This window comes from Castor canadensis, chromosome 7 (genome assembly GCF_047511655.1).
Source record: "Castor canadensis chromosome 7, mCasCan1.hap1v2, whole genome shotgun sequence".
NCBI lineage: Eukaryota > Metazoa > Chordata > Mammalia > Rodentia > Castoridae > Castor > Castor canadensis.
In genome coordinates, this window is record NC_133392.1 from 104,369,442 (window position 1) to 104,393,283 (window position 23,842).

The 23,842-nt window shown below is 34.8% G+C and overlaps 1 long non-coding RNA gene across 1 annotated transcript in view; it reads right to left on the minus strand.

Annotated features, from left to right (window-relative positions):
* Window positions 1-12,715: 12,715 nt before the first annotated feature.
* Window positions 12,716-23,842, minus strand: part of LOC141424914 (uncharacterized) — a 252,528-nt gene continuing 241,401 nt past the window's right edge. Inside the window, exons 4-5 of the long non-coding RNA XR_012449862.1 lie at window positions 15,469-15,582; window positions 12,716-15,100 (exon numbers count right to left, since the gene is read on the minus strand). This is a non-coding gene — a long non-coding RNA (uncharacterized lncRNA). The remainder of the gene's footprint in view (window positions 15,101-15,468; window positions 15,583-23,842) is intronic.

Here is a 23,842-nt window from a genome sequence, read left to right on the forward strand (position 1 = left end):
GGTTGAATAACATACTTGAAAAAGTAGAAGAAAGAATCAGAGAAGTTGAAGATAACAATCTGAATATCAAATGTGAGGAACAGAAAAAAAACAACAAAAAATTTTTAAAAAGTGAATAGAACCTAAAGGACCTGTTGAGTACCTTCAATCAAGCCAACATGAACATAATGGGAATTCCAAGCAGAAAGTAGTAGAAAAATATTTGAAGAAAAATGGCTAGAAAATTCCCAAATTTGATACAGGACTTGAAATATGCAAAGAAGTAAAATGGATCTCAAGATCATGGCTGTCAACCCACTCTTGACACAGTTGTTATCAGTGTTCCAGAGTGCCTTTCTCCACTTGCACTTGCTCCAGTTCATTTTGCTATTCATACATTATGTTCATATTTTATTTGCTTGAACCAATTATAAGTCTCTAAAGAGTAATGATTGCTTTGTCTCAGGCAGTGACTAGACATAAGTACAGGATTCATAACATGGAATGAGTCATAACCACTGAACTGGGGGACAGATGCCCTGTAGGACCTGGGAAGGACAGAAAATTCAAGAATCATCAATAACACAAACAACAACAAATGCTGGTGAGGATCTGTGGAAAAAGGAACCTTAATACACTGTTTATGGGAATGTAAATTAGTGCAACCACTATGGAAAGCAGTATGAGGTTCCTCAAAAACCTAAAAATAGAACTGCCAAATGACACAGCAATACCAATCCTGGGCCTTACCTGAAGGAATGTGATCCAGGATATGATAGAGCCACTTGTACACCCATGTTTACTGAAATAATATTCACAATAACCAAGCTTTGGAAACAGCCCAGATGCCCCACAACTGATGAATAGGGAGATATATAATTCAGTCATAAAGAATGAAATTATGTTGTTTTCAGGTAAATGTATGGAGGCAGGTTCAAAAGGTCAAAGGTCATATGTTTCCCCTCATATGTGGAAGCTGGACCTGTAGGTTAAATGTACACATAAATACATATGTGATCTTTCATACACATTCACACATGCATATATATATATATATATATATATATATATATATATGTGCGTGAGAGAGAGAACAAGATTGATTGAGTGGGTCTGTCTGAAGGGACTATGGAAGGCAGGAAAAACACTTCCTCTTTTAAGTTGATTATTTCAGGTATTTTGTCACAAGAGAGAAAACTGACTAACATACTAGGTAAGTTATCAAAACCTAAAATCAGTGAAGCTTAAGACCAAAATTTCAGTATTAGAGTCAGAGAATACCAGCATAAGTAACAGTGACAGTGCCTCAGTATTGAGCTCCAGCATAATGAAATCAAGCTTCTTAAAGCTTTTCCATCTTATTTTCAATGTTATTCCTTGAAGTTAGTACAGAATTAAGCCTATAAATTTAGTGGTTTTGCCACATGGATAAGGGACATGGAAGACCCAATCAACCAGTTGGGTCCTGAACATGTGCTCCTTAAAATTCTCGAGAGTACCTAGTACAAATCTGTAAACACAGTAGTTGCTCAATAAACAAATGTAAATGAGACATTTAAAGTGATTGGGCTCCCACTAGTTTATCACTACTCTGAAAATTTCTAACTAGAGTGCTCTGCAACTTCTTAACATTACTCTAAAACTCTCTTGAGGAAATGAAATGGATAGTCCAGTTTAGAAGAAGCAAGAGCATTGAACCTCATTATAAAATAACATAAAAAGAAGGAATTTGTATTTTCTATTGTGTTTTGGCTTAAAAGCATAATAGAAGTAGTTCCTTCTGATTCTCATAAGTAGATTTTATCCTGTAAAAAAATTTTAAGAAAATATAGAATAAAGAATAATCTCAAATAGCATAATTTCTCTACAAAAGTTATAAGACATTTTGAGACACACAAAGAAAAAAGGAAAAGTAATTCTATCAAGAGACAAATCAATCAATAGAACAAGACTTAGAGATAACCCAGATAATATACTTATTAGAGAAGGAATTTGAAATAACTATGGTTAACATATTTCAAATAGAACACATGGAGGATATGCATGAGCAGATGGGGAATTTCAGAAGAGAGATACATGTAAAAAAGAAAAAAAAGAGTTAAATAGAAACACTAGGAAATAAGTCTTAGTAATAGACATGAAGAAATCCCTTAGTTAGCTTATCAGAAGACTTAATACAACCAAGAAAGAGGAATAGGAAAACATTTGAAGAGATAGTGGCTGAAAATCCTCCAAGGATATTAAAGACATAAAATCACCGATTCCTAAAAGCTCAGAGAAACCTAAAAAGTAATAACATAAGGACAAAAAGTAATAACATAAGGACAAAAAGTAATAACATAAAATAAACACACCTGGAAACATAATGTTCAAACAAAGAGAAGAATGCATATATGGGATATAAAAAACTAATCTCATAAATGGTGAGAATGAAATAGTGGGTACCATAGGCTGGGGCAGGTGGGAAGAGGGTAGATGGGGACAAAAGTTGATCATCAGGTTGGTCACAGGTAGACAGGAAGAATAACTCTTGGTGCTCTATTGCAGAGTAGAATGACTACAACTAATTATAATGTAATATGTATCTCAAAAAACTAGAAGAGAGAATTTTCTTTTCTTTTATGTCTCTTTCAAAAGTTTCCTTATGTCAGTATCTTTATTAATATGTTTAATACATACTAATATTTATATTAATATCTTTCCATGTATATAGTACAGGAATAGTTTTTTTGTGTTTTTTATTTTTTTTCTTTTATTCATATGTGCATACAATGTTTAGGTCATTTCTCCCCCCTTCCCCCTGTCCCCTCTCTTCCCCCCACCCCCTCCCTCTCCCCCCCACCCCCTTGCTACCTGGCAGAAACTATTTTGCCCTTATCTCTGATTTTGTTGAAGAGAGAGTATAAGCAATAATAGGAAGGACCAATGGTTTTTGTTAGTTAAGATAAGGATAGCTATACAGGGAGTTGACTTGCATTGATTTCCTGTACATGTGTGTTACCTTCTAAATTAATTCTTCTCAAACTAACCTTTTCTCTAGTTCCTGGTAGAAGAGAGAATTTTCAATGAAAAGAGAATTTTTAATGACCTCACCACAGAAAATTTTAAGGTGATATGTACATTAATTACCTTGATTAGATCATTATATAATATATAGATAGCTAAATATTTTATTATATTCCATAAATATGCAAAATTGTCATATGGCAATCAAAATTAAAAGAAATGTAGTAGACTTCTTGCTAGGAACTTTGCATGCTAGAAGAAAATAGAATATCATTTTTAAAGTACTCAAAGAGAAAATTGTCATTACTGTACACATGAAAATATTATTTAAAAATAAGGGAGAAATGAAAGCTTTTTCAACAATTGAAAAACTAAGAGGCTTCATTAATAGCATATCTGAACTATAAGAAATACTAAAGTAAATTCTTCAAGATAAAAGAATATAATATCAAAAAAAAACCCTTAACTCTACCAAAAACATATGGATCCTTAGAAATGGTTAAAATACTGATAAACATAAAAGGCATTAAAGTTTCTTTTTAAATCTCCTATACTAGGAATGGAGGGAAAGAGTATGAAGGAGAATAGTAGAGGGAATGCATTCAAGTACAGTATATTTGATATATTGTAAGAACTTTTGTAAATGTACTCCCACCCTGTACAACAATAAAAAAAATCTTTTGAAAATATTTCCCTTTGTCAGAGTAAATATAAGCAAAGCATTGTAGGTTTAGAGCACAGGTAAAATTAAAACTATATGATAACAATAACACAAAAAATGAAACAGAAATATTGTGAGTACATTGTCATAAATTCTTATATTACATGTAAAGTAGAATAAAACCAATTAATGCAGATTTTGATTAAAATGAACCAATTATAAACCCAAGGGCAATTATTAAACTAAACTAAAATGAGAACTAGAATTAAAGAGTTAATAATAGAAATAAATATAATTCTAAGAAGTTCTCCATTAAAATGTAATACAAAACAGAAAGGAAAAAAATGAACAATAAAAACAAAATTGGAAAACTACCAAGATGATAGATATCAATCAAGCCATAACAATACTTACTTTCTGCATACATGGCCTAAACACAAAAATTAAAGCCACACATTGTCAGATTATATTTTTTAAAAACCACATTATTTATTAAAAAAATCACTTTCAAATATAAAGACTTAGATAAGTTACAAATAAAATGTATTATAAATAGAGCAAGCACAAAGTAATCAAAAGAAAGCTAGAATTGTTAAATCGATATATGATCATGTACAAGAGATAAAAGGGGCATTACATAGTGATAAAGACTCAATTCATCAAAAAAACCCATAATAATCTTAAATATTTATGTACCTAACAATAGTTTCCATTAGATTAGGCAAAAACTAACAGAATGAAAGGAGAAATCGACAAATCTAGATTTATTGTTGAAACTTCACTACTTCTTTCTAAACTTATAAAACTGGAAGATGGAAAAATCAGAAAGAGGATATGTAACACTAAATAACACCAAAAATCAACTTGCCCTAATCACCATTTATAGAATTTACCTCTCAGAAGTAACAAAACACACAGTCACTCTTACCATGTCACTTAGAACATTCATCATCATGGACCAGATTTAGAAAATAAATCAAACCTCAACAAATTTAGTTGAAGTTAAATCATACACATATGCTCTCTAGTCATAATGGAATTAAACTGGAAATCAATAACAGAACGCATATCCCAAAATCTCCCAAATACTTGGAAGTTAAACTCTTCTAAATAAGAATATGCTAAGAAAGAATTCACAAATGATACTGAAGAGTTTTTTATATAAATAATAATAAAAAGTCAACCTCAATAGTTTATAAAATAAGCTAATGTAGTGTTCGTGGTTGTTTATAGCATTAGACTCATATTAAAAATAAGAAAGGTCAAAACTCAGTGATGTCTGTTGTTACCTATGAAACAAAACAGTAAGAATATACTAAAATTAAGCAGGACATAAATAATAAAAAGTAGAAAATAAAATAGAAATTAAAATAATAGAGAAAAGCAAGGCAACCTAACTCTGGTTGCTAGAAAAGAAAAATAAAATTAATATATATCTAATCTGATTTACCAAGGAAAGTATAAGCACAAATGATACTTGCATTTGATGCCTTGTACTTGTTTAATCTGGTTTGAGTGGTTTTCTATTCTTTGGAATCAAATATTTTTAACCAGAATAGGACTAACTATAAAATATAACCAACCCTGGAAAGATAGAATCCCACAGGAATATGTGGGAATATTTGAAATGTCATTTCAAATAATTTAGGAAGAAGATATTAATTTACTTGTTTCATTTAAAAATACTCAATTTCACTGAGGAAAAATATAAAAATATACTGTTTATTAAATTCTTATTAGATTTTAAAGTTCCTAATGGATTTTCATTAGAATTTGAATTAATATTGCTTCAGGTAATGTTACCTGGGATTTGGTCCTATCAATGTCATAAAGAAAGATTCATTTCATTTGCACAGGGATTTTTACTTCTCTCATCCATTACTCCTGGTTGAAATTGAAATAGAAGACATTATCTTTATGTCATAAACTCTTCAGATGAAATAATTTTATACAAAATATGTTTTATAATATAGAGAATTACCATTTTAATTATTTAATTGTACTAAGAGAAGAAATACTTGGGGAAGAGAAAAGAAAATGAGTCTGGTATTTGGAACCATGACAAGAGAAACAAATAATTCTAATACTAAACAGTCAGCAGGATGTGTTGGTCATCATACCATGTCTCAGCAAGGTATGTATGAACAAGTTTTTAAAAAGTGCCTTCAATTGAGAGGTTCCAATACAATTAAAAACACCAGAGGTTTCATGTACACAAAATCAATGTGAAAGATGAAAGAGATTTGTTCAAAGAACAGAGATAACTTTAGATGGTTTTCTGGAAGGAAAGAAGAAAGAAAGAAAGGGAGGGAGAGAGAGAGAGGGAAGGAAGGAAGAAAATTCATGGACAAAAGTTGAATGACGAGATAAGACTGGAAGGTAGTTTGTGGTCATTAAATGCTGACCCAAAGCACTTTAAATATATTCTAAAAATAGTTATAATTAACTTTTATTAATTCACTTTCTTTTGAGCCAGATACTAATATTCAATATTTCAATAATCCTATGAGGTAAATACTATTACTTTACTATAAACTAACTCAATCTTACAGAGGTAGCAAAATTTTTCCAAAATGTAGATACTATTTATTCAGCATTATTCACAATAGCCAAGCTATAAAAACAGCCAAGATGAACAATGACTGATGAACTGATCTAAAAAATGTGGTATTTATATACAATGGAATTGTATTCAGTCATAGGAAGAATGAAATTTTGTTGTTTGTGGGTAAATGGATAGAACTGAAGAATATCATCTTAAGTGAAGTTAGCCAGGTTCAGAAAGTCAAAGGCCACAGTTTTCTCTCATATATGGAATATAGACCTAATACAAACTCAAGCAATATTGTACATGCATGCAAATATATAGAGAACATGTACTCAGAATTGAGACTGGTAGAGGAGATCAAGGAAGGAGAAAAAGAATGAGAGAAAGACAGCAAAGAATGATGAAATGCATCACATTTGTGTAGGAATAGGGTACAGCAAAACACACTGAATACTGTTAAACAACACAGGATGGGGGGAAAGGATGAGGAAGGGCAGTGGAGTAGGGATTACATTTATTTAAGCACAATGCACACACATGTATAATACCAAGGCAAAAATCTCACTGAACAAAAAACAGACACCTAAACAACAAAGGACAAGAATGAGAAATAGGTCACACTAAAGGGAGAAGGTGAATATGGTTAATGTACTTTCTATATGAGAATCAATACAGAATATTTAAACCTGTTGAAGGGGACTAAGGTAGAAAGGAGAAAATGGTGAGGATGAATTAATTTGAGATATTATATATATATATATATATATATGTATATATATATATATGTATACATGGAAATGTCATAATGAAACTCCTTGTATAGCTATCATAAACAAGTTTTTTTTTTCAAAAATGAAGTACAGGAAGGTAAAACAGGTGTTTATCAGGACTGGGTACCAGTGGGAGGGGGGGAAGATAAAAGCAAAGGGTGAAAGAGGGCAAATATGGTGAAAATATTATGTACTCATATATGCAAGTGGAATAATGAGACATCAAAACTATTCTAAGAAGGGGGAAGAGGGGATAAAGGATAATGATGAAAGGGCTGAATCTAACTAAGACATATTATAAGTACTTTTGTAAATGTCACAATGTACCCCAGTACAACAAAAATACGATAATTTTAAAAATGTGGTTTGAAGGTAAATGTATGACGCAATTGGAGGACATAATGTTAATTGGAATAAGCCAGGTTTGGAAAGACAAAGTCCACATGTTTTCTCTCATATGTGGTCACAATACAATACAAGTACAAGTAATTCAATACAAATACAAGTAATATTATGAAAAACAGTTTACGTTAAAGGGAGGTTAATAATGGTAGAAAATTAAAAGCAGGAAATTAAGAAGGTGAACATGGGTGATGTACTTTCTATACAAGAATGAATATAAAATTTTTAAAACCATAAGAAGGGGATTAAGGTAGAAAGGGGAAAAATAGGGGGCATGAACCAATTTGAGTTATACTATACATATACATGGAAATGCCACAGTGGAACTCTCTGTAGAGCTATTTTAAACAAACAAAAATGGCTTTTTTCAAAAATGGATAACAGGATAGTAAAATGGGTCCTGTCTGTGGGCTGGTACCAGTGAAAGGAGGGAAGATACAAGGAAAAGGTGAAGGAGGCTGAATGTAGTGGAAATGTTACGTACTCATGTATGAAAATGCAAACTGTTGAAACTATTTTGAGAGTGAGTAGAGGGAGGGTAGGGCAGAATGATGGACGGAGTGAATTCAACTATGATAAATTGCAAGAACTTTTGCAACTATCACTTATCCATTCTATTATACTTCTAAATATCTGCTGATATACCCAATTAAATAAGATAAGAAAACTGATGGATCATATCTGTAAGTATTGGCATCTTTTAAAAATTTTTATTAGCAAATTATTGTACTAGAGATGTATTGTGGCATTTACAAAAGTAAATCTTAATTAGATTCAGTCCCTCTATCATTCTCCTTTATTCCCCTTCTTAGAATAGTTTCAACAGGTCTCATTGTTCCATTTTCATATATGAATATATAACATAACCACCATACTCACTCTTTCCTTATGTCCTTCCCTCCCACTGATGCCAACTCCCAAACAGGACCTGTTTCACCTTCTGGTCCTTCATTTTTAAAAAAAAGACACTTTTGTTTGTTTAAGATACCTATACAGGGGTTTCATTATGACACTTCCATGTATATATGTATTATATCCCAAATTGGCTCATCTCCTCCATTTTAATCTTTTCTTTTTCTCCTTTTTATGGTGATCTCAACAGGTTTAAATATTCTATATTCATATTCACCATATTCACGTTCTTTACTTCCTTCTTTTATTGTTCCCCTCCCATTAGTGAGTACTGGCATTGTTGATTAATATTTTTTTTGGTTTATCCAAGCCTTTAGACAATTCTGGCAAAGTGGAAATTAATGTTAAAACAGAAATTCATCATTATAAACACATAATGATGCTGAATAGATAAAATATTTTATTTTATAGAATCAAGCACAAGAAAAAAATTAAAATGTCCCCAAGTCAGAAACAGGTAATTCAAATATTTGCAACAGCACTCAAGCATCTAAGAAGTGATACCAAACACTCATGGTGATACCAAACATTTCTGGGACTGAGGTTTTAGTATCCAAAAAAGAAACACAAGTGTTGGTGTTGGGGTAACTCAAGATAAGAATTGGTACTGAGATCACCTCCATAAAATTAGAAACTTGGAAGGATGGCACCTCTATGCAGAAAAACTCTATTCCCTAGATCAGAAAATATTCTACAATCTTCTCTAAGAAATTCCTTTTTTGCTTTTTTTCTGAATCATTATTTTTTTCATCTCATTTGTCTTTATTTTTTTAACTATTTTTTTTTCATTTATTCATATGTGCATACAATGTTTGGGTCCTTTCTCCCCCCTTCCCCTTGCCCCCTCCCTCTCATCTCTCCCCTTCCTCCCCCCCTCCCTTCCAGGCAGAAACTGTTCTGCCCTTATCTCTAATTTTGTTGAAGAGAGTATAAACAATAATAAGAAGGACCAAGTGTTTTTGCTAACTGAGATAAGGATAGCTATAAAGGGAGATTCCTCACATTGCTTTCATGTACATATGTGTTGCATTCTAAGTTGATTCTTCTAGGACTGACCTTTTCTCTAGTTCCTGGTCCCCTTCTCCTATTGGTCTCTGTCACTTTAAAGTTTCTGCATTAGTTCCTTTGCATTGAGGACATCAAATGCTATCATGTTTTTTTGGTTTCTTACCTATCCTCAAACCTCCCTTGTGTGCTCTCCCCTTATCATGTGACCAAAGTACAATCACCTTGCTGTATTTGTCCCAGAACTAAAGTCCACATATGAGGGACAACATAATGATTATTGGTCTTCTGAGCCTGGCTAACCTCACCTAGGATGATGTGCTCCAGTTCCATCCATTTATTTGCAAATGAGAAGATTTCATTCTTCTTCATGGCTGAGTAGAATTCCATTGTGTATGAATATCACATTTTCTTAATCCATTTGTCAGTGGTGGGGCATCTTGGCTGTTTCCATAACTTGGCTATTGTGAATAGCACTGCAATAAGCGTGGGTGTGCAGGTACCTCTGGAGTAACCTGTGTTGCATTCCTTTGGGTATATCCCCAAGAGTGGGATTGCTGCATCATATGGCAGGTCTATGTTTAGATTTTTAAGAAACCTCCAAATTTTTTTCCAGAGTGGTTGCACCACCTTTCATTCCCACCAGCAGTGTAAAAGGGTTCCTTTTTCCCCACATCCTCGTCAACACCTGTTGTTGGTGGTGTTGCTAATGATGGCTATTCTAACAGGGGTGAAGTGGAATCTTAGTGTGGTTTTGATTTGCATTTCCTTTATGGCTAGAGATGGTGAGCATTTTTTCATGTGTTTTTTAGTCATCTGAATTTCTTCTTTTGAGAAAGTTTTGTTTAGTTCACTTGCCCATTTCTTTATTAGTTCATTAATTTTGGGAGAGTCTAGTTTTTTGAGTTCCCTGTATATTCTGGTTATCAGTCCTTTGTCTGATGTGTAGCTGGCAAATATTTTCTCCCACTCTGTGGGTGATCTCTTCAGTTTAGAGACTATCTCTTTTGTTGAGCAGAAGCTTTTTAGTTTTATGAAGTCCCATTTGTCTATACTTTCTCTTAGTTGCTGAGCTGCTGGGGTTCTATTGAGGAGGTCCTACCTATACCTATTAGTTTCAAAGTATTTCCTACTCTTTCCTGTACCAACTTTAAAGTTTGGGGTCTTATGTCAAGATCCTTGATCCATTTTGATTTGATACCAGTACAGGGTGATAAACATGGATCTAGTTTTAGTTTTTTGCAGACTGCTAACCATTTTTCCCAACAGCCTTTGTTGAAGAAGCTGTCTTTTCTCCAACACATATTTTTGGCACCTTTGTCAAAAATTAGGTGGGTATAGTTGTGTGGCTTCATATCCAGGTCCTCTATTCTGTTCCACTGGTCTTCATGTCAGTTTTTGTGCCAGTACCATGCTGTTTTTATTGCTATTGCTTTGTAATATAGTTTGAAGTTGGGTATTGTGATACCTCCTGCATTGTTCTTTTGCTGAGTATTGCCTGGGCTATTTGCAGTCTTTTGTGTTTCCAAATGAATTTTAGGGTAGATTTTTCAATCTCTTTGATGAATGTCATTAAGATTTTGATGGGAATTGCATTAAACATGTAGACTGCTTTTGGTAGTACAGCCATTTTTACTATGTTGATTCTACCAGTCCATGAGCATGGGAGATCTCTCTACCTTCTATAGTCTTCCACAATCTCTTTCTTCAGGGGTTTATAGTTTTCCTTGAAGAGGTCATTCACATCCTTTAAGTTTACTCCTAGGTATTTGATTTTTTTTGAGGCTATTATAAGTGAAATTGTTTTCATATATTCTTTCTCAGTTTGTTCATTATTAGTGCATAGAAATGCTAATAATTTTTGTAAATTGATTTTATATCCTGCCACCTTGGTATAGCTGTTGATGATGTCTAGGAGTTTTTGGGTATAGTTTTTTTTGGGTCTTTAAGGTATAGGATCATATCATCTACAAACAGGATATTTTGACAGTTTCTTTACCTATTTGTATTCCTTTTAATCCTTCTTCTTGTCTAATTGCTCTGGCTAGGAATTCCAGTACTATGTTGAATAGGAGTGGGGATAGTGGGCATCCTTGTCTTGTTCCTGATTTTAGGGGCAATGGTTTCAGTTTTTCACCATTAAGTATAATGTTGGCTGTAGGTTTATCATATATAGCTTTTATAATGTTGAGGTACTTTCCTTCTGTTACTAGTTTTCTTAGAGCTTTTATCATGAATTGGTGTTGGATCTTGTTGAAGGCATCTATTCTATTGAGATATCCAGTGTTTTTTGCCTTTGCTTCTACTGATGTGCTGTATTACATTTTTTGATTTGCGTATGTTGAACCATCCCTGCATTCCTGGAATGAAGCTGACTTGGTCATGGTGAATGATCTTTTTGATGTGTTGTTGAATTCAGTTTGCCATTATTTTATTGAGTATTTTTGCACCAATGTTCATTAAGGAGATTGGCCTACAGGTCTCCTTTTTGGAGGTGTCTTTGTCTGTTTTTGGGATGAGTATAATACTGGCTTCATAAAATGAGTTAGGCAGTTTTCTTTCCCTTTCTATTTCATGGAACAGTTTAAGGAGAGTTGGTATTAGTTCTTCTTTAAGTGTCTGATAGAAGTCAGCAAAGAATCCATCAGGTCCTGGACTTTTATTTTTTGGGACACTATATTGCTGCTTCAATTTCATTTTGTGTTATAGATCTATCCAAGTGATTAATGTCCTCTTGGTTCAGTTTTGGATGATTATAAGTATCTAGAAATCTTTCCATTTCTTCAAGATTTTCAAATTTATTAGAATATTATAGGTTCTCAAAGTAGTCTCTGATGGTTTCCTGGATTTCCATGGTGTTTGTTGTTATCTCTCCTTTTGCATTTCTGATTTTACTGACTTGGGTTTTTTCTCTCCTCATTTTAGTCAGGTTTGCCAGGGGTCTGTTGATCTTGTTTATTTTTTCAAAGAACCAGCTTTTTGTTTCATTAATTCTTTCTATGGTTTTTTTGGTTTCTATTTCATTGATTTCAGACCTTATTTTATTATATTTCTCCTTCTGTTTCTTTTGGGATTTGTTTGTTCTTGTTTTTCTAGGAGTTTGAGATGTAGCATTAGGTCATTGATTTGAGATCTTTCTGTCCTTTTAAGATATGTACTCATGGCTGTAAAGTTTCCTCTCAGGACTGCCTTTCCTGTGTCCCATAGGTTCCAGTAGGTTGTGTTTTCATTTTCATTATCTTCAAGGAACCTTTTAATTTCTTCTTTTATTTGATCAATGACCCATTGATCATTGAGCAATGTGTTGTTCAATTTCCAAATATTTGCATGTTTTTTGCTATAATTTTTTTTGTTGAGTTCTAGTTTTAATGCACTGTGATCAAATAGAATGCATGGTATTATTTCTATTTTTCTTACATTTGCTGAGGCTTGCTTTGTGTCCTAGGATATGATCAGTTTTGGAGAATGTTCCATGGGCTGCTGAGAAAAATGTATATTGTGCAGAAATTGGATGAAATATACTGTAGACATCAGTTAGGTCCATTTGATCTATGGTATGATTTAGCTCTAAGATGTTGCTATTGATATTTTGTTTGGGTGACCTATCTTTTGGTGATGGGGGGGTATTAAAGTCTCCCACTACCACTGTGTTGGAGTTTATATACATTTTTAGGTCCTTCAGTGTATGTCTGATGAAATTGGGTGCGTTGATATTGGGTGCATAGAGGTTGATAATTGCTATTTCCTTTTGGTGTATTTCCCCCTTTTTTACTATGGAATGTCCTTCTTTATCTTGTTTGATCAATGTAGGTTTGAAGTCTACTTTGTCCACGATATGTATTGTTACTCTTGCCTCTTTTTGGGGACCATTGGCTTGGTAAATCTTCTTCCAGCCTTTCACCCTCAGCCTATGCTTGTTTCTATCAATGAGATGGGTCTCCTGTAAGCAACAAATTGTTGGATCTTCCTTTTTAATCCAGTTTGTCAAACGGTGTCTTTTTGACGAGGGAATTAAGTCCATTAACATTCAGTGTTAGTATTGAGAGGCATGTGGTGATTCCTGTCATTTAGTTGTCTTAGTTGTTTGAAGGTTTGATTGTGTGCAGCTAAATCAATGTCTTCCATATCATGAGTGACTTCCTCTTTAATACTGTCAATTTTCATCCTGAGTTCATTTATCTCTCTATTTATGGTGTTCTTTGTTTTACTTTTGTGTTTATACAGGGCTTCTATGGTTTCTTTTATTTGTTCTTGTGCTTTCTCATATTCTTTATTCTTGTTGTCTTAGAATTTCTTGAGTGTCTCCTGTACATTTTGGTTGACCATATCCAGTATCATCTCTATGAAATTCTCTTTGATTACTTGCAGGATTTCTTCTTTCAGTTTGTTGTGGGCATTGGGTTCCTTGGTATAGTTTCTCTGTTTTGTTGGAGTATGAATCTGGGTATGTTTTTTTCACTTCCCTATGGTTCCTGTACTAATTTGTTATTGGGAGGAAATGGTTTCCATCCTTTTCCCATCTTCCCATCATTCCACTTAGTGCTGTTACTGTCTCTGTACTGTGTGTAATTTAGTATTATCTAGCTTGTAATAGTAAAAATAATGATATCTAGAACGGAAGGGTAAGAGGAAAAAGAAGGCAAAAAAGGAAAAGAAAAAAGAGAAGAAAAGGTAGAGAACCAAAGAAATTAACAGGGAGAGATGGTGTACTAATCAACAGTGACCTAAACAAGCATTAAAGAGACAGAAAAAAAAGAAAAAAAAATCCCAGGTTCAGATGCAATAAAGTTTCAGTCTTAATAGTTCTGGTGTTACTCCTTCAGCATCTAGTCCTGGTGTTGATGTTTGAGTAGTAGCTCTGTCATCTCACCAAAGGCAAAAAAAAAAAAATTAAAAGAGAAAAAAATTAGAATAGAAAAGGTATATAAAAAACTATAAAAGAATAAAAATTTCGGGTCCAGAAACCATGACGTTTCAGTCTTAATAGTAGTTCTGGTGTTGCTCCTTCAGCATCCAATCCTGGTGTTGGTATTTAATCAGCAGTACTGTGGTTGTCTCACCAGGTGGTTGGGTCAAGAGACAGCTTTGTGAACCGCTATTTTCTGTTTCAGGCTGTGGCTTACCTGCCACCTACTGGCAGCTGGCTGCTGCTGCAGACTTTATTTATTGAAGTTTGCTGGGGGGAGCCATCACACCCACCTTCTCTGGCGGGCTTTGTTTGTTTAGAGTATGCATGGGGAACTGCCCTTCCCCCAATCTCTGGTGGAGCTTCCCGCACATCAGCCACTGTTGCAAACCTTGTCCACCCAAAGCTCGCTGTGGGGAGCCGTCAAACCCACCTTCTCCAGCAAGCTTGTTTATTGAAAGTTCACCTGGGTACCTGCCCCTCACCCTTTCTCCAGAGCACTCAAGGCGTCTGCCCTTTTTGCTACATGTCCTTTTCAGTTCCTTGCTTTTTATTTAGTTTTTTTTCCCCAAGGTGGGGTCACACTGTCCACAGGGCTATGCTGGTTTATCCCAGGGTTGGCTGTGGGAATACCACGTGCCACTTATTTGCTCACCTGTTGGTCTGTGTCTCCCAAGAAGGTTAGGAACTGGCATCTGGCGGTATGGGAACCCTCCTGGTTTCTCCATGTAAAGTGGCATGGAGAAGCTATGTGCAGGCTGGGGGTTCAGGGGTGTCAGAATTTTGCTTCTTCTTGGTGTTTTTTCCTGCCAGGTGTGTCTCCAGCATCTCAGCAAGATTTTTGCTTTATGGAGCTCACACTATCTGCTTCTTCCTTCTAGTCACCATCTTGGAACCTCTCCAAGAAATTCCTTAAATAAACAAAAAGGTCATTTTTTTCAAAAACGAAAGATAGGAAGGTAAAATAAGCCCTGTCTCTGGGTTAGCACCAGTGAGAGGAGGAGGTTAAACAAAGGGTGAAGGAGGGTGAATATGGTGGAAATATCATGTACTCGTGCATGAAAATGGAACAATGAGGTTGAAACTATTCTAACAAGGGGGTGGGGGATAAAGGAGAATGAGAAAGGGGCTGAATCTAAGATATATTGTAAGCACTTTTGTAACTATCACAATGTACCCCAAGTACAGCAATAATATGATAATAAATATAAAATAAAATTTATGAAAAGAAATTTGGGTAAAATTTTAAAGAATATCTTAACAGAAATTAGAACTGTACCTTCCATAGTATTGTATTCTCCATTTTGTAGGAAACCAGGTCTGATAAATTACATTTATTTTATACTGATAATCCTTCTGTTAATTCTCTGAAGCTTCAGAGTATTTCCACAACCTAGGACAAAAAAGAACCAACAGGAAAAAAAAAATCACTAAAATAAACCCACAATAAAAAAAATTACAAACACATGAAAAACTAAATGCACCATGTGAGAGAGTAAATAGATCTTCCAGAAAGCAAAGATATACCACCTGAATAATGTTAGATACAAAGCAGTCTAAAAGAGATTTTAAAAATAAGTATGATCAAGGTAAACAGATTAGGCACAGATGAGGAGATAATAAATGAACTGGAAATTAAATTTAGGTAATTTCTGGCAATGCATACAAAGAGGAAATGAGAAATCAGTAAAATGAAGAGACATAAATAATACATTGAAAAGCTCTCACTTTTGTCTACTAGAGTTTTAAAAGGAGAGACTAGAAGAAAGGAAAATTCATATTTGAGATAAATTACTAGAAATTTCCCCAAAATTATGATAGACATAAATTTTTAAGTTGTAAAAGAATACTAAATCAGGTAGTATAAGCATAGAATGATGCTTTCTGCAGTATCTGACTTCTCCACTACTCTTGGGCTTTCCACTCTGAGAAGTTGATCCTTTTCTATTTGACCACAGTTGAGATGTATATTAAAGAAGACAAACATCAAGTTCATGTGAGTTTGAGGCTAGGACAAGGGATTGTTTTAGGAGTTAGACAGTTATGGACTATATCTAGATAGGCTTAACATTTCTTTATACCAAGATTTTTCTCAAAACTTTTTAGCCTTCCCAACCATTAGTTACCTCCCATGTCACTGAGTTAAGAAATTACAGCAGTGCTCTTATCTAGAGATGAAGAAAGGAATGCATGGACAGAAGTATAAACACATTCATGCATGGATAAATGAATGATTAGTGATGGACCAGTATGTGAGCAGGTCAACAGATGGATGCCTAGATTACTGGATAGATATATGGACAAAGAGTAGAGACATATGGTCTCAACAGATGAGCAAGTAATGCTTAATGTGTCAAGTAGAAAATAAAGTGCACCTTTCTGTTTTTAACCAGTACTATAAAGTGTCAAGGAGAAATAGGCTCCATCACTAATGTATCTGGAATGATCATGATTATAGAATTACTCATTTTCTACATCATCTTAATTCTTCACAGTGAATTTTGCTAATTCAGGTCACTCAAGGAAACCCAGGAAACACAATCAGAGAAGAAAAGTATATTTTCCAAGTGATAGCTATGTTATGTCATGGTTGTTCAGATGGTAGGAAAATAGAACATAATAATACTTATTTTTTATTATTCCATTTCTGCTGTTCATTTTTAAAGTTCAAACTGTCATTTACTGAAGCATGACTTTGGCCTCCACTTGACAAAGATGCTGGGGATGATTTACTTGCTTGGATATGATCTATAGAAAATTGTTTCTGGCAATAACATGTTATTGATCACTTGTTACCAAGAGTGATTAGCCATTTATTGGAATTTTCTCAGAAAGATTTGTTCCTAGTAGTACATCATAATAAATGTGATTCTTTGATCTTGTCCTCTTCAGTTAAAACAAATTATCTGTTATTTCCTGAATCCTTTTGAAAAACTCATTGGGGAGTCCATAAACAATGTCACTAACAATTGAGGCTGGCAAGATGATCATCATGCCTGGGAGCCTGATAATGAGGCATGAATTTCCTGTGCCCTGCAAAGGTACAAAATGCCTTTCTTCCACTCTTTCAGATTATCAAGTGTTATCTGCCAATTGCATTTTGAGTCATTAACAGACTTTGATTGTTATTACAAAGCATTTACTTAGTAGCAGAATTGCCAAATTACTGTTTCTGCAATATTGAGTTCAGAACACATCCTCCAGCTAGAATTGTTAAACTTAATTATGCCACAGAGAAGTTGAGGCAGTCCCTTCATGAACTAACTCCACGAGTTGTGGACAGCCTTCATAATTCAAATACATGTCACTCAATAAACCTTTAGATTACACAAAAGTAAAAGTGAATGAGAGTCAGAATAACTACTTTTTATTCCCTTTCTTCATGGATGTCTATGGAATTTCATAGACTTTATCTATGAAAATAGTAAAGAACCTCCATGAAGAAATTATCCTTATGAATTAAAAATAGGCTTAAAATTAGAGGAATTTTTCAAAACCTCATTGCTTGAATCCCATAAACCCATACTGCCTTGAAAGTAAGTAGAAAGATGCATTAATAATTTGAAACACCTAGAACATCTATCATTTTGTTACATAATGCAAAACTGAGGCAGGCTAGAAGTAGGGAAAGTTGGAGACTCATATGTAACTTGCCCAGGAATGATTCAGATCACCCTCACTTGGCTAGGGACCACTCTTACTTGGCTAGCAACCACCCATGCCCCTCCCCACTCATTGATTATTAGATGGGAATCTCCTGGGTCTGCCCTTCCCATGGGTTAGTGCGGGTTTTAAAAGCACCTGAAAAAGAAAGGCACACTCTCTCTGCCTCCAGATTCTACCTGCACCCCACCATATCCCCTTCGTATTTCCCTTTCCTTAACATTTAATAAACTCCCTCTATTCCCAAGTGTCCTATAATGGATTCTTCCTGGTGGACAAAGAATTTGGAATTCTTCACCATTAACAAAACCAAGACTTTAGAACAGGAAAAAATAGCCTTTGTACCTCTCAGCATCAAATGAACACCTAGTACCTAATCATATTGTGGCAGGAAGGCAGGGAGGGGGAAGGGAAATAACGAGAGACAATGAGTTCAACAGTGAAACAAGAAAATCCAGATTTGGGGATTGACACCTGGGGTGGGACCAGAGAAGGGTGACCTCGCCCCAGAGGTTAAAATGACCAATGAAATGGCATGTGACCACGCATGGGACAAGCTGTACCCCCCATTTCTGTAACCTGCTCTAAATGGTATATAAGGAAAGCCTCCTTTGTTCTTGGTGCTCAGCTGCTGGCTTGCTTAATAAACTTGCTTCCTGAAAGCTTTGGTGCCCCGTCTCTTTGTCTGAGCCTTCCTACAACAATATATCATTTCTCCTACTGACAAATGTTAAGATGGCTCATACTGTCACTGGAGGATGGATGAGAGGGCTCACACAGCTTTCCAGTTTTCACACAAAATCACAGGTCTTGGAGATCCACAAACATTGAAAAGCATTCCAAGGTGTTTCACAACAAGGAGTCTCATCTATCTATTCTGCCTCATTTCCTCCCTAAACAACTTTGGTCCTTTTTAATCTTAAAAAGGGTACAGAAGGGCAATAGTCCAGTCTTCTATAGCTACTTCCAGATGAGTTTGGGCACCGGCCCTACCTAGAAAGGGAAACAAAAAGTCATTTTCCTATCTTAAATTTAGGAGGTGACAAGGGAAATTCAGTTGGCAGAAAATTTAATTGAAGGGCTGTCAGAATCAGAACTGTGAGATGTCAAGGTTTTCTTTTAAGAAAAGAAAAATTGAAGAGAAATTAGGCAGGGTAGATAGATGAGGAGACAGGGCCAGACTTTGACATTAGAACAAGGAAGTAAAGGATGGAAAGGCAGAGCAGCTGGCCCCCTCCCATCTCCTTGTACTGAATATATATGTAATTTATGAATATATAGTCATAAATAAATCCTTTATATATATATCCTCATCAGAATATTAACAAATAGAATTCAGCAACATATAAAAAGAATTATACTCTGTCCAAAAGGAATTTATTCTAGGGAAGAAAACATCTGCTTCCTGGTTCTATTGTCAAAAAATCAATGTAATAAGCTAAAGAAGAAAAATTGTGATTATGTTAGTTGATTCAAAAACCATGTAAAAAAATTCACAGACATTCATAACAGACTTTCAAGAATGAAGGATTATAGGGAAGATTTCTCAATTTGATAAAGGACATCAATAGAAACCCACTATTTATATATACTTAATAGCAAAAATTGAATGCTTTCCCTCTAAGATCAAGAATGAGGCAAACAGTCAATACTAGAATTTCTAGCCAATGCAGCACAGAAATAATAGGAAGTAAAAAGCATACACAAAAGAAAGAAAGAAATGAAATAGTCTTTGTTTGCAGATAACATGATTACATACAAAGAAGACGCAAAAAATTATAATTAAAAAGTTTAGTTCTAATAAGTGAGCTCAGCTAGGTCACAGAACACAAGATGTATATACCCAAATCAATTCTATTCCTATATACTGAACACATAGATACCCAAAGTAACAGTTCAATATCAACTTAAGTTGCTAAAACTAGTTAAAATGTCAGCCTGACAAACACATATAAGACTCTTATGCTGAAAACTACACAATGTCAATGGGAAAAAGTCAAATATCTAAACAAATCAAAAAATGTACCATTGTTCATGGATTGGAAAACTAGACAAAGTAAAGATGACAATCCTCTTCAAATTGATATATAGGTTTAAGGAAATTTCCAGCAAGATATTTTATAGGTTAAAGTCAAGATAAGGAACTAGAATATAAGAATTTGAAAAAAGAACTAAGTGGGAGGACTAAATCTAAGCAGTTTCAAGAATTGTTATATTTATGATAATGAGACTATGAGTATTAACAGAGGGATAAATGTATAGATCAATATTACAGAAAAGAAAATACAGACATAGACCTACACAAATACATTTCAGGGATTTCTTTTGACAGTACTGGAGTTTGAACTCAGGGCCTCACACTTCCTAGGCAGATGCTCTACCATGTGAGCCAGGCCCCCAGCTCTTTTTTGCTTTTAGTTATTTTTCAGATAGGGTCTCACATGTTTTGCCCAGGGACAGCCTTGGACCATGATCCTCCTGCCAAGTGTAGCTGGTATTCAGATATGTGCCACCATATCCAACTTGTTTGTTGGGATGAAGTCTCATTCATTTTGTGCCTGGGCTGGCCTGGAACAGTGATCTTCCCAATCTCTGCCTCTGAAGTTCCTTGGATTACAGGCATGCTCTACCACATCTGGCCTCAAGTGATTTTGGTTTTTCACAAAGGAGAGAAAACAATACAATTAGGGAAAGACAGCCTTTTTAACAAATGGTGCTTGAACAATCAGACATCACAGGCATCAATGTAAGTCTCACAACTTATTCAAACTTAACTCAAAATAGATTATAGATTTAAACATAAGATATAAAATTATAAAAAGTTTATTAAAATAGGAGAGTATCTTCAGGACCTATGAGTGGATGGAGATTAATTACAGTTGATAGAAAAATGTGACACATTAAAGGAAAAATTGATAAATCTGATTTCATCAAAATTAAAAACTGTTCTGCAGAAGACCCTGCTAGGATGACAATACAAGCTATAAACTATGAGGAAACAACACCACCAACAACAGGTGTTGGCGAGGATGCGGGGAAAAAGGAACCCTCTTACACTGTTGGTGGGAATGTAGACTAGTACAACCACTCTGGAAAAAAATTTGGAGGCTACTTAAAAAGCTGGACATTGATCTACCATTTGATCCAGCAATACCACTCTTGGGGATATACCCAAAAGACTGTTACTCCAGAGGCACCTGCACATCTATGTTTATTGCGGCACTATTCACAATAGCCAAGTTATGGAAACAGCCAAGATGCCCCAGCACTGACGAATGGATTAAGAAAATGTGGTATCTATACACAATGGAATTTTATGCAGCCATGAAGAAGAACGAAATGTTATCATTCGCTGGTAAATGGATGGAATTGGAGAACATCATTCTGAGTGAGGTTAGCCTGGCCCAAAAGACCAAAAATCGTATGTTCTCCCTCATATGTGGACATTAGATCAAGGGCAAACACAACAAGGGGATTGGACTATGAGCACATGATAAAAGCGAGAGCACACAAGGGAGGGGTGAGGATAGGTAAGACACCTAAAAAACTAGCTAGCATTTGTTGCCCTTAATGCAGAGAAACTAAAGCAGATACCTTAAAGCAACTGAGGCCAATAGGAAAAGGAGACCAGGAACTAGAGAAAAGGTTAGATTAAAAAGAATTAACCTAGAAGGTAACACCCACGCACAGGAAATCAATGTGAGTCAATGCCCTGTATAGCTATCCTTATCTCAACCAGCAAAACCCCTTGTTCCTTCCTATTATTGCTTATACTCTCTCTACAACAAAATTAGAGATAAGGGCAAAATAGTTTCTGCTGGGTATTGAGGGGGGGAGCGGGAGGGGGTGGAGTGGGTGGTAAGGGAGGGGGTGGGGGCAGGGTGGAGAAATAAACCAAGCCTTGTATGCACATATGAATAATAAAAGAAAAATGAAAAAAAAAATAAAAACTGTTCTGCAGAAGACCCTGCTAGGATGACAATACAAGCTATAAACTATGAGGAAACACTTGTAGTTTGCACATCTCATACAGCACTACTACCTACAAAAATATAAAGAATTCTGAAAACTGAACAACCAAAATGAGCCAATTTAAAAGTAAGTGAAAAGGACTTGTAGAGACTATTCACTGAAGAGAATACACAGCAAATAAGTTTATGGAAAGATATTCAACATCATTAACCATTAGAGAATTGCAATTTAAAACCACAATGTGATAATATTATATTTCATTAGAATAGCCAAAATAAAAAATCTTGATAACCATTGTTGGTAAGGATGCAGAAAAATGGCTCAGTCACACATTACTGGTAGTAATGTAAAATGTAGCCTTTCTAGAAATCAGTTTGGCAGTTTCTTAAACTAGACATGCAATTACCTTACAACTCAGGAAATGCACTCCTGGGCATTTATCCCAGAGGAAACAAGTCTAATGTTCATACAAAAGCCTGTACACAAATGTTTATATCATCCTTACTCATAATAACCAAAACTTTGTAACAAGCCAGCTGTCCTTCAATTTGGTAGATAGTTAAACAAACTGTATCAATTCATACCATGGAATACTGACGGGTTAAAAAAAAGAGGAAAAATTATTGGTATATGCAATAACCTGGATGAATCTGTAGAGAATTAGGCTGGGTGGAAAAAAATCAATCCCAAAGGTTGAATATTTTATGATTCCACTAACATAACATTGTAAATGCGACTATTGAGAAGGAGAACAGATCTGTGGTTGCTGGAAGCTAGAGTGTGGGAGGCTAACAACAGTGCTGATGAGAGAAGTGGACGTGCAGATGTGGTCGTGTAAGAACAACAGAGGATCTCTGTGATAATGAAAATATTTTGTATTTGGCTACATCAACGTCAATAATCAGGTTGTGATATTGTACTGTGTTGTACAACTGCAAGATTGTGATCCTGTGATGTATATACAGGACCTTTATATGATTTATTACAATTTCATGTGATTCTAAATTATCACAAATTTAAAGTTCACATGTCAAATTGTTTCCATTGAGTCATATTTTGAAATATTTTTCCAAGTATTTTTGAGCAGTCATTCTTTTCCCAATATTAATTATCAAACAAACTTTTAAATGTGGAATCAACAGTTTAATCCAACTTCAGGAACTATCTGACATCACATTCCCTCATTCTAGACTGAAGCCCTCTGATCTCTTATGCACTACCATGCTGATAGGTTTCTCTCACTACATAAGTTCTCAACACACTGTCAAAACAAGATGGAGGAACAGTAGTTAACTAAGTTTCATCCAGAAGCTTGGTCCCCTGATCTAATGTCAAATATTCCTCTTTCAGAACTACCTTCTGGTAAGAGATAAGAATTTCTAGGTCTAAATAGGCATACACTATTAGGCTTTACTAACTGTCTCAGGGCTTCCATGAGTCATCTAGACAGAAAATTATTCCTAGTCCCTATTTTCTTCAGATTAGGATTGAATCTACATGGCTGGAGATAACTGAATAAGAGGATAGATGCTCCAGGAGCCATTTTTGGAGGGTCCTCAAGAACATTTGTGTATCTCAGGGCCTCTTTGTCTAGCCAGACACCAAAGCCACCACAGGACATTACTCCATGGCCACACAGGAGCACATTTCTATACATCCTACTATATGTTTATCCCAATGCCCTACTCCACAGTTGCCTCCTCATAAGCCATAATAAATACTATATTAGAATGAAGAACCTTGGTAGCCAGTCCTGATCTGTCTATAAGCCCATAAGCACATATTTAATTTCTCTTAGCTTTTCTTAATTGACCTATAAAATAATGAAGGTACTGATGTAGCAATCAAGTGAGATAATGCAATGTTTTCCAAAACATAGTAGAATGACTATAGATAACATTTATGTGCTGTATATCTCAAATACCTGGAAGAAAGGATTTTCAATGTTTTTACCATGAAGAAATGATAGATGTTTGAGTAGTCAGATATGTTTAACCCAACTTAAGTATTACATAATG